Consider the following 11,904-nt stretch of genomic DNA (forward strand, 5'->3'; position numbering starts at 1 on the left):
TTAATAATTTTTTATTGTTGTTAATCACCATACATTACATCATTAGTTTTTGATGTAGTGTTCCATGATTCATTGTTTGTGCATAACACCCAGTGCTCCATGCAGTACGTGCCCTCTTTAATACCCATCACCAGGCTAACCCATCCCCCTACCCCCCTCCCCTCTAGAACCCTCAGTTTGTTTTTCAGAGTCCATCGTCTCTAATGGTTCCTCTCCCCCTCCGACTTACTCCCCTTCATTCTTCCCCTCCTGCTATCTTCTTCTTTTTTTCTTAACATATATTGCATTATTTGTTTCAGAAGTACAGATCTGTGATTCATCAGTCTTGTACAATTCACAGTGCTCACCATAGCACATACCCTCCCCAATGTCTATCACCCAGCCACCCAATCCCTCCCACCCCCCACCACTCCAGCAACCCTCAGTTTGTTTCCTGAGATTAAGAATTCCTCATATCAGTGAGGTCATAGGATACATGTCTTTCTCTGATTGACTTATTTCACTCAGCATAACACCCTCCAGTTCCATCCACGTCGTTGCAAATGGCAAGATCTCATAAGGAACAGAGTTTTTGTATGTTATTAAAGTTAAATTGGAATAATTTCAAATTACAGTATTATAACTGTAGGATGTTAAATGTAATCCCCATGGTAGCCACAAAGAAAATAGCTACAGAATATACATAAAAGGAAATGAGAAAGGAATGTAAACATTTCACTATAAAAAAAAAATCGGCGAGCCAGAAAAGACCACATAATTACAGAAATGAGGAATTAAAAAGCCATAAGGCATATAGAAAACAAATAGCACAATGATGGAAGAAGGTCCTTTCTTATCAGTAATTACTTTAAACGTATATGGATTAAACCCTCCAGTCAAAAGACAGAGACTGGCAGAATGCATAAAAACACATGATGATGTCAATGCAGAAAAAGAATTTGACAAAATTCAACACCCTTTCATGATAAAAACGTTCAACAAACTAGGAATAGAAGGAAACTATCTCAACATAATAAAAGCCATATATGAAAAACCCAGAGCAAATCTCATACTCAATGATGAAAGTCTGAAAGCTTTGGGTGCGCCTGGGTGGCTCAGTCATTAAGCGTCTGCCTTCGGCTCAGGTCATGATCCCAGGGTCCTGGGATCGAGCCCCACATCAGGCTCCCTGCTCCGCGGGAAGCCTGCTTCTCCCTCTCCCACTCCCCCTGCTTGTGTTCCCTCTCTCGCTATAACTCTCTGTCAAATAAATAAAATCTTTAAAAAAAAAAAAAAAGAAAGTCTGAAAGCTTTTCCTCTAAAATCAGCAACAAGGCAGGGATACCCACTTTTACCACTTCTATTCAACAGAGTGCTAGGATTTCTAGCCAAAACAATTAAGCAAGGAAAAGAAATAAAAGTCATCCAAATTGGAAAAAAGAAGTAAAATTATCTGTTTGCAGATGATATGATCTTCTATGTTTAAAAAAAAAAAAAAAACCCTAAAGATTCCACCAAAAAAACTATTAGAGTACATGAATTCAGCAAAGTGGCAGGATACAAAGTCAACACACAAAAATCAGTTGCATTTCTATACACTATCAATGGACAATCTGAAAAGGAAATTACAAAACAGTTCCATTTATAATAGCATCAAAAAGAAAGAAATTTTTAAAAATTAGAATAAATTTATTAGGAACCAACTTAACCAAGAAGGTAAAAGACTTGTACAATGAAAACTACAAAACATTGCTGAAAGAAATTAGACACATATAAATGGAAATACATCCCACGTTCATGGATTAGAACACTTAAAATTGTTAAAATGTCAATACCACCCAAAGTCATCCATAGATTCAATGCAATCCCTTATCAAAATCCCAATTTTTTTGTAGGAATGGAAAAACTCATCCTAAAATTCATATAGAATCTCAAGGGACCCTGAATAGCGAAAGCAATCTTGAAAAAGAAGAACAAAACTTGAAGATTCACACTTTCTAATTTCCAAATCTTAGTACAAGCTACAGTAATCAATACCATGTGGTACTGGCATAAAGACATACATATAGACCAATGGAATAGAATAAAGAATGCAGAAATAAATCCTCATATATATGGTCAAATGATCTTTGAAAAGGGTGCCAAACCAGTGGGAAAAGGGTAGTCTTTTCAACAAACGTTACTGGGAAAACTAGATATCCACATGCAAAAGAATGAAGTTGGACCCTTACCTAACACATACAAAAATTAACTCAAAATTAATCAAGGACCTAAATGTAAGTAAGACCTAAAACAATAAAACTCTTAGAAGAAAACATAGGACAAAGGCTTCATGACATTGGATTTGGTAATGATTTCTTGGGTATGACACCAAAGGCACAGGTAACAAAAGAAAAAATAGACAAATTGGACTTCATGAAAATTGTAAAAATTTGTGCATCAAAAGACACTATCAGCAGATGAAAAAGGCAACCCACAGAATGGGAGAAAATATTTGCAAATCATATATGTGGTAAGGAATTAATATTCAGAATATACAGGGAACTCCTAAAACTCAACCTCAAAAAGAATAAAATAAAATAAAATAAAATAGCAAAAAAAACCCAAAAACCCAATTCAGAAATGGGCAAAGGACTTAAACACACATTTCTCCAAAAAAAGATATGCAAATGTCCAATAAACACAGGAAAAGATGCTCAACATCACTAATCATTAGGGAAATGCAAATCAAAACGATAGTGAGGTTCCACCTCACACCCATCAGGATGACCACTATTAAAAAAACAGAAACCACAGGTGTTGGCAAGGATGTAGAGAAATCGGAACCCTTGTGCACTATTAGTGGAAATGTAAAATGGTACAGCCACAATGGAAAATAATTTGGTGCTTTCTCACAAAGTTGAAAATAGAACTATCCAGCAACTCCACTTCTGGATATATACCCAGAAGAGTTGAAAGCAGGGTGCTGAAGAGATATTCATACACCCATGTTCATAGCAGCCTTATTCACAATAGCTAAAACATGGAAGCAACCCAAGTGCCCACTGACAGATGAATGGATGAGCAAAATGTGGGCTATACATACAAGAGAATATTATCCTGCTCTAGGTAGGAAGGAAATTCTGCAATATTCCAGAACATGTATATAACTTGAGGATATTATACCAAGTGCAATATGCCAGTCAGAAACAGACAATATTGTATGATTCCACTTACATAAGGTACTAAGAGTAGTCAAAATCATAAAGACAGTAAGTATAATGGTGGTTGCCAGGGATTGAGGATTGGGGAGAATGGGAATTTAGTTTAATGGATAGACACTTTTAGTTGTACAAGATAGAAAGTTACAGGGATGGATGGTGGTGGTGGTTGCACAATGATATGAATGTATTTAATACTACATAACTCTGCACTTTAAAATGGTTAAGATGGTAAATTTAATGAGTCTTCTATCACATTAAAAAAGAGTGGGGGTTGGAACACCTGGGTGGCTCAGTTAATCATCTGCCTTTGGCTCGGGTCATAATCCCAGGGTCCCGGGATCGAGTCCCGCATCAGTCTCCCTGCTGAGGAGCATATTTCTCCCTCTGCCTGCCGCTCCCCCTGCTTGCACACTCTCAATTTCTCTGATAAAGGGAGGGAGGGAGGGAGGAAAGAAGGAAAAACCTACACAGGGATGTTTATAGCAACTTTATTTGTAATTGCCAAAATTTGGAAGCCACCAAGATGTCCTTCAGGAGGCAAATGGGTAACTATGATTCATCCAAACAATGGAATATTATTCAATGCTAAAAAGAAAAGAGCTATCAAGCCATGAGAAGGCATGGAGGAATTACTATGTGAAAAACCTAGTCTGAAAAGACTAAATACTGTATGATTTCAACTATATAACATTCTGGAAAAGGCAAAACTATGGAGACAGTAAAAATATCAGTGGTTGCCAGGGTTTGGGGGTACAAGAAGGGATGAAGAGGCAGAGCACAGGATTTATAGGGCAGTGAAAATACTCTGTATGATACGATAGTTGTAGATAACATTTGTCCAATGCACAGAACGCACAACCCCAAGTATGAACCCTGGGGTAAACTATGGGCTTTGGGTGACTGTGATGTGTCAGCGTAGGGTCATGGATTGTAACCAATGTACTCTCTGCTGGGGACTGTAGATAACAGGGGAGGCTGTGCATGTGAGTGAGAGGAGATCTATGGGAAATCTCTGTACCTTCCTCTCAATTTTGCTGTGAACCTAAACTGCTCTAAAAAAAGTTTAAAAATATATATATATATGGATGTATCAGAATTTTGTTTGAAAATTAATTTCAGAATGAAACATGAAACAATTCTTTTAAAGGACTGTTGTCAGAATTCCCTAGAGCTTTAGTCCCAAATCTTGATAGTGCACCCCTATTTAACATAACATTTTAACAAACTTCCATATTTGTATATGTTTATTATAAATTATTCCCCTACTTTATGTACATTCTAAAACACAGAAAAATAGAAATCAGAAAAGGATGAATTTAAAATAAAGTCTAAATAAAAATTCTAGTTACTTCTTCCCACACCCCAAAACCATCATGCCCTCCCTGGGATGCATGTGCCCGCCGTGGAAACCACTCCTCTAGGCCATGGGGAGAGAAGTGAGCCCCGCCCCAGGCCAATGGTCCGAGAGTGACCCAACCCAGGAGTGTGGAGAGTGGAGGAAAAGGGGCAGGAAGTGACCGTACTGCTAAGTACCATAAAACTCTGCCGTTTATGTACAGGTTATAAATCTCACATGACACGCTTCACTCCCTCCTTTCCTCTCTGTCCCTGCACCCTACCCAGGGGATCAACAGAGAGGTGTGCCACTCTTCTCCATTCTCACATGAACTTCTCAGCCTGACCCTCGTCCTCATGTCGACTTTGGCCTCCCTCTCGGCCCCCCTTGGTGATCGCACATAATTGGAGTTCACCTGGACAAAGATGCTGAAGAGGTGAGGTATGAAATGTGACTTACCCACACTCCTCCAGAGACAGTACCCAGAACCTGGTTAGGGACAACACTGGCATTTATTAGGAAAATGGGTTAGGCTGATCAGGGTTTTCTAAAACACATTTTTGTTCCCAACATTTTCCACCACTCTTCTCCAAAAGGAGACTCCAGTCTTCAGATGTTAGTCCTAAAAAGCAAGCATTTTTTTTTTCCTTAGGCAGGTATTATGAACAAAATTCCACTAGAACTTTTGTGAAGAAAGAGTCTATTTTAGTCTCTCTTTAAATAGCTATAACCTCAGGAGCACAATATAAAACATATCCAAACTTATAAACACACACATACTTTCCTTGACTCAAAGGAAAAATGAACAATCTGGTTGATTGCCAAGATCCTCTCAACCCTCAAGTTCTGATTTTGTGGGAGGCTGCACATGGGAATATTATGGCCGAGTCCAAGTGTCAAATTTATTCATTTTCTAGGGATTTGGCGAAAACACAAAACTACAGTGAAGAGGGGCATCTTTCCCACTTCCCCCTCACCCCCAGCCCTTTGAATCCCACCCAAATCAATGAAAGAAAAACAGAAGGCACAGATTAACTATGATGTGACAGAACCTCCGCTTCATTTTGTTAGCGTAAGCCTTCCCTGCAAAAGTCCCTGAACACCCTTGGAGGCACATATGCAATCATGGAAGATGCAGAATAAGGAATGATCAGGTTGTGGTTTTAACATATCATAAACAAGCTTTTCTAGGTTTCCTCAAGAAATGAGTCATTACTTCCAGTAAATGAACTAACATATGCCAAGCCCCTAGTCAATGCCCAGCACACAGCGGGCTCTCCACAGCCTTATTCTAAAGATTCACAAACAAGCCATTATGAATGTACCTAAACAGAGTATGTCAAGTAAGAAATCTTCTGGCAGTCCCCGCTCTCTTGACCCACCCAGAAAACATAACAAGGATGTTGTTTTGAAGCTGGCACTGGATTGAATAGGTTGGGTTCGAATTTCTAAGAAGTCGGGTATTAACAGGAGTCATCGGTAGACTCCTCCTGCAAAGGAATGCCTGGAGGAGAGCCAGCACGGGGAATCAGGGACAGCAGTTCACCCAGTGTCTCTGACCACCATGCCTGAGTGCTTCTCCTACTCTTATGGAACCAGAGGGACACTTCCCTGTCACTTGGAGCTGAAAGATGGTTTTTTTAGGACAGAACAGACCAACGAGTGGCTCACCCGCTAACCAGCACCATGCTGGTTTGACAGAGGGAGGGCAACAAAGCTTACCAGATGGATATGCAGTAAGAGAGAGGGAGACAACAGAAGGGGATTAATGGCTTGGAGAATTTAGATTCTAAACACAAACAACGTGTACTGGGGTTGGCAGAGAGGGAGTAACAGTATCCATAGGTTCAGGCTGGGCGGGGGGTGGCAGGGCATAAAGAGGGGAAGTGATTTCATCAAAACGCTAGAAGGGAACGGCAGACTTTTGAAAAGAAAAAGCTGCTCATAAGATGAAAAGGAGAGAATGTGGACTATGGTTGTGGAGCCGGGAGAAGAGCAGAAGGCGACTTTTTCTTCTTACTACCTCTGAACTTCTGTGTACTTCAGTCTCCCAGGGCCCATCCTGTGGGTCAGCCTAGATCTTCTCAAAGGCTGCCACCCTTCAAATACCTGTGGGGAGTTCTCATACCCACACCGGCCCCCACCCCTTAGTCACTGTGGGCCAGACATGACACCAAGAGCCCTTGTAATCAGCCACTGTGTCTCATTATTAATCATTCTGCTCAGAGTGACAACTCCTGCCCATTCACAAGTATCTTTTCTTCCTTCTGCCATCTACTGGTGGAAATGAAAATTTCATATTCTCCCATCAGGCTGTTGCCAATTTGCAAATAGGTTGTGGACTCTGAAAGCTCATTTAGGTAATACTTATTTGCTGGTAGAAGAAATTTTTCCAAAAGAAAAAAATATATACTATATTATGGTTCATTCAATAAGCACTTACTGAATGAAAAATATGAAGTTACAGACACACACACACAGTGTATGTAATATCAAGGGTAGAGTCTTGAAACCAAATTTTGCTTGGCCCCTTACCTGCTGTATGACCTGGGCAATCTACTTAGCCATCTATAATAACAATAATATACTCATAATGGCTAACACATACTAATCATATGATGAGCCAGTCTACCTCATTTAAACCTCACAACCTTGTAAGGTAGGTATATTGCTATCTGCGTTTCTTCAGATAATACTGAAACACAGAAAGGTTGAATAACTTACCAAAGGTCCCAGAACTAGTAAGGAGCAGATTTGACCATCTGGCTCCACAGGTTATAATGTGAACAATAATATCTACCTATCTTCAGAATTATTCAAGGAACTAGAGACAACACATGTAAAGTTGCCGACACATAGTATGTTCCAGAAAAGGACAGATATTGAACATTCGCTGTGTGCTGAGCCCTACAAGATGTTAAAATTGCATCCATGAATAAGCCACAGTCCCTGCCCTCTAGGCAAGCATAATCACAGTACATTGCTAAGACGGCATTCACCTAAGGCTGAGTTCAGCAAAGGGAGCATCTAACTTTTTTTCAGAATTGTCTTCCTGGTACCAGGCACAGTAGATGAGATATAGCAGATACTGGAAGGGAGGGTGATGACAGAATTTAAAAACACAAAACAAAAACTAGGTGCAAGACTCTGGGAGGCAGATGGGATAGATGCCCTTATTTCCATATTAACAAATGAGAGAAATCAAGATTCAGTAATTCCCACGAGGTCACACAGCAAGTCAACAGGTCTCTTGACTAACATCTTGCCCACACTCCATTGCATTCCCCCATCCTTCTGGTTTCTGTCAGCCCCTAGATGGCATCCTCAGGTTAACGGAGGTATCAGGTGGAGGGATGGCTGTGAGCAGATTAAAACTTCCAAGAATAAAAACAGACATCAGGGCCCACATCCTAGAGATGACATGGTCCCACATGAGCCCATTTTCTTCCTGTCTCTATTCTATTTGGCACAAACCAGCTCTTCCCTTTAGGGTTAGACTGTTCAGTGCTATTTCCCAGAGATCGAGTTTCTGTAGTTATTTTTAGCTGGAGTTTTAGTGCATACCTGGGACAGGTGAGGCATGAAAAGGAATGTGGGTGTGGATAACCCTTGAATCTCTAGTGCCAAGCTCTGGGTCTCTTGTCATTCCAACTGAAGAGAGATGACTCACACCCTCACTTATTATCTGCCCTGAGGCAATATTTCACCTTAAGAACTATGTGGATTAAAACTTCTTGTATATTCTCTAAATTTGTATTCAAGTTCTTGGAACATACTTTCTTGACGATATTTTGTTACCTGCTTTTGATAACTTGGATGTCGTTTTCTGTGACCAATGCCGCAGCTTGTGGTTCTTTCTGGTCTCCTTTCCCAGGCTTTGAGGGAGCTGGGGTAGTTAGTCTCTGATTTAGATTTTTTTTTTAAGATTTTATTTACTTGACAGAAAGAGAGAGCTTGTGCTCTCTGCACAAGCAAGGGGGTAACCAGGCAGGAGAAGTAGAAGCAGGCTCCCTGTGAGCAGGGAGCTCGATCTGGGACTCAATCCCAGGACCCTGGAATGACCTGAGCCGAAGGCAGACACTTAACTGACTGAGCCACCCAGGTACCCCTGATTTAGATTTTTGGATATCTGCAGGTAGGAAGCTACCTGGAAAACACTTTGGCTATAAGCCAGATGTTTTTATAGAGTCAGCAAAGTTCTAGGATATTCATCACATCTTTAAGGGACTAAGAAAGAATAACCAGGGCACCTGGGTGGCTCAGTTGGTTAAAAGTCAGCCTTCGGGGCACCTGGGTGGCTCAGTCGTTAAGCGTCTGCCTTGGGCTCAGGTCATGATCCCAGAGTCCTGGGATTGAGTCCCACATCGGGCTCCCTGCTCGGCAGGAAGCCTGCTTCTCCCTCTCCCACTCCCCCTGCTTGTGTTCCTGCTCTCGCTGTCTCTCTCTGTCAAATAAATAAATAAAATCTTAAAAATAAATAAATGAAGTCTGCCTTCAGCTCAGGTCATGATCTTGGGGTCCTGGGATCAAGCCCTTGTTGGGCTCCCTACTCAGCGGGGAGTCTGCTTCTCTCTCTCCTGCTCCTCTCCCTCTGTGCTCTCTCTCAAGTAAATAAATCTTTGAAAAAAATAATCATCATCATAAGCTAGTTGAGTCTAGACCCCTCCTGGCAACCACTAGTATCCCCTCCAAGTACCCTTAAGTTCCAGAGTGCATGGAATTCTGGGCCTGCTTTAAGTCTGGAATAGCCGGCCCAACTAAAACCGTATCACAGGGATCCTTGGACGCCTTCATAAGGTAGAGATATTTTCCTCATCTCACTTCAGCTCTAGACAGAAAATAAAACGAAACTAGCTAGTATCATGAAGCCATGATACAATGAATACTATATAAAGTGGCTTCACGATTCAGATGAGAAATAAGGGGAAATCTCTGGGCCAGCATTACATGACTATTGTAAGCTACTTCCTTTATGAAGTCATACAAGTTAGGTGTGGGAATTGTTTGCAATTGGGGGAGGGGGTGAGGTGGGTTGGTTATTTTGAAGCTCTGTTTCCTTTTTTTAATTTTTTTTTTTGGAGAGAGAGAGAGAGAGAGACAATGAGTGAGATTGGGGGTGGGGGGTGGCTGAGGGAGACAGAGACTCTTATGCAGGCCCCACACTCCAGCATGGAGCCCGACACAGGGCTTGATCTCGTGAGATCTCATGAGATCATGACCTGAGCCGAGATCATGAGCTGAGCCAAAGTCAAGAGCCAGACGCTCAACTGACTGAGCCACCCAGGCTGAAGGCTCTGTTTCTTAAGTCAGGAAAGCAGAACTAAGGAATTACACCAAGAAGGAAACAGAAGAAAGGTCAGAAACACCCTCCCTACTCCTGAAACTAGAGCCTTTGATACCTTGACTGCAAAGATAATTTACATTTCATTTAAGAGAATATCATCTTCAACTTCTTTTTGTAAGATTTTATTTTTAAGTAATTTCTACAGCCAACATGGGGTTCGAACTTACCACCCCAAGATCAGGAGTCACGTGCTCTACCAACTGAGCCAGACAGGCACCCCTCATTTTAAACTTCTATGCCTCCACCCATCTAAACCATTTCTGAAGACCTATCTTCTGTCTTTTCTCCACTTTCTTTGTCATCAACTCTATCTACCACTTCTATCCCACCATATAGTCTTAAACCCCAAACAACACAGCAGTCCAGAAAGATAGGTCCATACTGGATTGAATAATCTCCCCCCAAAATTCACATCTACCTGGAACTCCAGAATGTGACCTTATTTGGAAATAGGGTCTTCACAGATATAATTAGTTAAGATGAGGTCATACTGGATTAGGATACACCCTAAGCCCAATGGCTGGTATCCTCAGAGGAAAGCCATGTGGAGACAGGACACATGAGGAAGGTTATATAAAGATGAAGGCAGAGATTAGCTACGCAGTCACAAGCCAAGGAACACCAAGGATTGCTGGCAGCCACCAGAAGCTGGGAAGAGGCAAGGAAGGGGTCTTCTCTTGAGGTTTCAGAAGGCACAAGGCCCTGCTGACACCTTCATCTCAGACTTCCAGCTTCCAGAACCGTGAGCCAGTAAGTTTGTTTCAAGCCACCCAATGTGTAGTACTTCGTTACAGCAGTCCTAGGAAACGTAACACACACCTCGATTAGGGTTTTAAAAGCAAGACCTCGAAACCTTGCCTCAGAGGCTAAGGGAACAAGAACAGATCCAATTAATGGTACAAACCCATGGCTCTGTCCTTATTCACTAACAGATCACATTTATTTATTTCTGTGCCTCCTGTCCTTCGCAGTAACATCTTTACTCATCCTGTGTGGGACCCTAGCTTATGGTCTGGACCTCCTAATATGCCCAAAGATGGATCATTCACGTTTCTTCACTGAGTGTCCTACCGTCCCATCCTAGCAAAGCATAATTACGTACTTTAGAGACAACAGCTAAGCTTTAGAGCAGTCGTTTTTAACCCTTTTGGTGTCCCCAGAAATATGCATACACTTCAGGTGTCTACGGATCCTATGTGAGAGATCCCTACCTATTTAGAAACTTCAGACTCCTTCAGGATAATTCCAGTCTCTTTTCCTTACCCACCACCCACCGCCCAATTCAATGTCAGCTTGCTTCTGAAGTCCTCCAATGAACTGAAACAACCACCATCCATTCACTTTTACCCAAAGGCTGAGAGAGAGGGAGAGAGAGAGTTGCTATTACCCTGAGCCACCCTGGAGAGTCCCATCAGAAAAACACGACATTCAGGAAGCATCAGCCTCCAGTGGTACACACAACTCAAGACAAACAGTCACAACGACAGCCCCACTCAACCACGTGCCTCTCCTTTTCTTCTACCCTATTCCTCCTTTCCTTCTTTCTGACTTCTGACTTCTCTAACTTAACCTTCGCTCCCACGCACCAAAACGAGGAGCAATGAAATGTGGAGCAAACTAAACGACAGAATAAGCCATGTGTTTAGATTTCAATTAATTATGAATGCCTTCTTATCCATAGGCATTGCTCTTGGATGTATTTGTGGCAGAACGTACCCCACCACCTATGTTTATAAAGATCTTCCTGCAATCAACGGTCCACACCTGACTACCACAGAGAATTTTACTGACGTCTACTTGTCACTTCTCACCACTTTGACTCTAAGAAACACAATCATTGAAACTCGTACTTTTCATTAAAATACATAGGGAAAGTTTCTCTTCTGCCAAAACTCATTCTCAATCTTACATCACTGGAACCTCTTCACCCTGGTTCTGCCACTCCAGACACATCCTCTTCTAATAAAATTGTTACATTTGACAAAAATGATTAGGCGTCTTCTGAGTTAAAAGAGCACAAGACTGTTCACAACCATGAAGCT

The sequence above is a fragment of the Zalophus californianus genome, chromosome 9, assembly GCF_009762305.2.
Source record: "Zalophus californianus isolate mZalCal1 chromosome 9, mZalCal1.pri.v2, whole genome shotgun sequence".
Classification (NCBI taxonomy): Eukaryota; Metazoa; Chordata; class Mammalia; order Carnivora; family Otariidae; genus Zalophus; species Zalophus californianus.